General features: G+C 42.1%; 1 non-coding gene across 1 annotated transcript; it reads right to left on the reverse strand.

The window, feature by feature from the left end:
* Positions 1 to 2,966: 2,966 nt before the first annotated feature.
* Positions 2,967 to 3,073, reverse strand: LOC131019284 (small nucleolar RNA R71). Its single transcript, XR_009100203.1, has one exon. It is a non-coding gene; the product is annotated as a small nucleolar RNA R71 (small nucleolar RNA).
* Between the last annotated feature and the right edge of the window lie 1,091 nt (positions 3,074 to 4,164).

The following is a 4,164-nucleotide window of genomic DNA, read 5'->3' on the forward strand; positions in this document are numbered from 1 at the left end:
AGGATTGCTACAATTGTGGCAAACCGGGTCACTTGGCAAAGGATTGCTACAAGCTCAAAAAGAAGAAGGCGAGACGTGATATCATTATCATTGAGTAGAAGTTGATCAAAACAACTTGGCGGCTTAGACTAGAGTTTGAGTCCAAGTTGTTATAATCATTGTTTAGATAGCACTTGGTAGAGCATAGCCAATGAGCTTATCTAACTCAATAATAATAAGAATGAGTTTATTTCTTATCTATTTGAGTGTTGTGATTTATAGCATTGTAGACATGTGAATCTAAATGCGATAAAAAGATTAGTAAATATGGATTTACTAAAAATAAACGAGTTTAACACTCAAAACAAATGTCAAATTTGTGTTGAAGCAAAAATGACGAAGTCTCCGTTTCATTCTGTGGAAAGGAGCACTAAACCTTTAGAACTAATCCACACCGACGTGTGTGATCTAAAGTTTGTGCAAACTCGAGGTGGTAAAAGGTACTTTATCACTTTTATTGATGACTGCACAAGGTATTGCTATCTTTATCTTCTAAGAAGTAAAGATGAGGCTATTGAAGCTTTCAAGAACTTCAAAACAGAAGCCGAGAATCAACTTGGTAGTCGAATTAAGATGGTTCGAAGTGATAGAGGAGGAGAATATGTTGCTCCGTTTGAAGAATTATGCAACGCTAGTGGTATAATACATCAAACAACTGCTCCATATTCACCTCAATCTAATGGTGTTGCTGAACGCAAGAATCGAACTCTTAAAGAGATGATGAATGTCATGTTGATTAGTTCTGGGTTACCCCAGAACATGTGGGGGGAGGTGACAAACATGGTTTTCGTACCTCAATTCCACATGTTTTGTTGTCATTTCCCTTCATGTTTTGCTTGTGAATGCTTGTTTGTGCCCGAATATTTAGTTTTATGAAGATTTGATATCTTTGTGTAGTTTTGGAGTAATTTCAGGAAAAATCAAGGATTAATTGGAGGATTTTGAAGATATGATATTGAAGTACGTCTCGAGAGGAATCCGTGAGCGCAAACGGCGACCAAATCCGAGTCCGGACGAGGGAGAACGGAGCAAAACGAGCGGACTGTGCAAAACGCCCAGTACCCCGCGGTCACCACCCGCGGCCGCGGGGTAAGACCGCGGGTCAGCTGTTCCCGACTCAGGAGACACCCGCGGTCACCACCCGCGGCCGCGGGGTGGGACCGCGGGTTTCCTGAGCATCCCCCACGTTTGAAGGCCGCGGACGCGGGCCGTGACCGCGGGAAAAGAGCGGAGCATCCCCAAGTGGGCCCCAGTCGCGTTTTTCAGCCCTTAACCCCCATTTTTCCCCTTTTCCTCACACTATTCATCATCCCCAACATTCAACACACCCATTTTCCATCTTCCCCAATTCCTCCACACCAAACCCTAGCCTCCATTACCACATCTTTTTACCAAGATTGAAGGCATTGAAGAGGAGAGAAGATTGAAGAAAGCTCATTAATAGGATTTGTCACTTCTTACTCTCTCTTTCATTTATGTATTTCTTTGATTTTGGTTTGTTGTTTGTGAACATGTTTGGATAAAATCCCCCATTGGTTTGGGGATTAGGCTAGTTGATTATGTGATGGATTGATTATTATGCTTAATATATGTATTGATTATTTCCTTGTTATTATCTTTTCAAGCCCTAGCTTTAATTCTTGTATGGATTGTTGGCCACTTTCTATGCATTTCTAATTTGTGATTTGAATCGGGAGAGGATAATCATAATAGATTAGGAGCTTGAAACATATTGACTCAATAAACCGGGAGGTTGAGAGTTGGGTGAGAGTTTACCGATCATTTGTGCTCTTGGGAGTTATAGGTTAGAAGTTGACCGGGGACGGCAACTATGACCCGTAATCTACAGTTTTAGTCGTCCGGGAGGGGGCTAGAACTAGTGGGGAGATCACTCTAGATAAATAGGAATATCAAGACTAATATTGAGCTAATTGAAGTCCATTGCTAATCCATCGTTGCCTAATCCCTAAACCACCTTCATCACTTAATTAATCCACTTTATTTGATTGTTCTTATTTTGTCTTTGAATTTGTTAGTTAATCAAACCACTCACCTCCTTGTTTAGTCTAAATAGCTCTAGCATAATGACTTAAGGTAATCACGAGAATTTGACTACTAATCCTTGTGGAATACGACCTTGCTTCCCTATATTACAACTACCCGTATACTTGCGGCGTAGTAAAAATAATAGCGAACAAGTTTTTGGCGCCGTTGCCGGGGATTAGTTTAGTTTGATTGTTTGTGATATTTTGAATCATTGTGCTTAACTACTTTAGACATTTTACTTGCTTTATTTTTGTTTTCTATTTTAAGATTGTGTTTTGACTCGTTGTTTCTTGTTGGTTGGTAGGTAGTGCATGAACACAAGGTCTAAGGGTGCTCCTCTTATACCCATTGACCTTGAAGTTGAAGCTTTTTGCCGACACAACAAAGCAAGAGCGAGAAGAGAGAAAGAATTGGAGGGAAGCATGGCGGAAAATCAAGAATTGATCCTCCAACTCCAAAGACAATTGGAGGCCATGCAAGGGCGAATCAATGAGCAAGAGGCTCAAAGGAATGCACCACCACCACCACCTATTAGCAATATGTTCCAACCCGTGGTCCAACAAGGGGGAGTGCATGCCCCAAGAATCAATGCCAATAATTTTGAGCTCAAGCCGGCCCTCATAAATATGGTACAACAAAACCAATTCGCCGGTCTTTCTCAAGATGACCCGAATGGACATCTTGGAAACTTCTTGGAGATATGCGGCACCATCAAGATAAATGGAGTCCCGGAGGATGCCGTTCGACTTCGACTCTTCCCCTTCTCACTAAGGGGCATGGCCAAGACATGGTATCAATCTTTAGAGGGTGGTTCTATCACTACATGGGAGAAGATGGCTCAAAAGTTCCTCAATAAATTCTACCCTCCGGGCAAAACCATGAAGATGAAGAAGGACATAGTCCAATTTCACCAATTTGATGGAGAATCCTTCTATGAAGCTTGGGAGAGATTCAAAGAGATGCTAAGGAAGTGCCCTAACCATGGCTTAGATCAAAACACAATCATTTGTGTATTCTACACCGGGTGTAGTGGTGAGATGCAAAGAGACATGAATGCATCGGCCAATGGAGCATTGTTGGAGAAAAGCCACAAGGAGGCCGCCCACATCATAGAGAACTTGGCCGCCAATAGCTACCAATTTCCGGGGGAGAGGACTATTTTGAAGAAGGTGGCGGCTACAACAAGCTCGGATCCGATAGCTCTTTTGACGGCTCAATTGACCGCTATGAATAGCAAAATTGATGCTATGTCCACATCAAAGCTGGAGCCTATAGTGGAGGAACGAACCAACATTGAGGATGTGCACTACATTAACAATAATCGAGGCTTTGGAAACTTTCATCCTCAACACCAAGGAGGGTATCAAGGGCAAGGGCAATACAATCAAGGATTTCAAACAAATCGCCACCCAAATCTTGCCTATGGTAATCCCAACAACTTCTTGCAACCACCACCCGGATTTGCAGTGAGCGATGGTATGATCAAGGAAGAGAAGAAACTCAACCTTGAAGAGATCTTAATGAAGTTCATGACCGCCACACAAGCTCACATGACAAAAACCGATGAGAGGTTGGAGGCTCAAGCAACCCAATTGAAAATGCTTGAGATGAAAGTGGGGCAAATTGCCGAATCCTTAAGCAATCAACGCCAACAAGGGCAATTTCCAAGCAACACTATTGTAAACCCTAAGGAGCATTGCAAAGCTATTAACATACTAGGTGAGACAACCTTTGAAGAGTCCAAGATGTGCTTGGGAGAGGATGACATGGTTGAAATAGAGAAGAGCAATGATGGAGGCATTTCTTCAAAAATGCAAAATGATAAAGAAAAGAAGAAGGAAGTGTACAAAGCTCCACCTCCTTATTGCCCACCAATCCCCTTTCCTCAAAGGCTTCCCAAGAAGAATGTGGAGAGTGAGTTCTCCAAATTCCTTGAAATCTTTCGGAAGGTGAATATCAACATCCCCCTTGTTGAAGCTTTGCAACAAATGCCCAAGTATGCAAAATTTCTCAAGGAAGTTCTATCCAAGAAGAAGAAATTGGAAGAATTTGAAACGGTCAACCTCACCAAAGAATGTT

This window comes from Salvia miltiorrhiza, chromosome 3, assembly GCF_028751815.1.
Source record: "Salvia miltiorrhiza cultivar Shanhuang (shh) chromosome 3, IMPLAD_Smil_shh, whole genome shotgun sequence".
Taxonomy (NCBI): Eukaryota; Viridiplantae; Streptophyta; class Magnoliopsida; order Lamiales; family Lamiaceae; genus Salvia; species Salvia miltiorrhiza.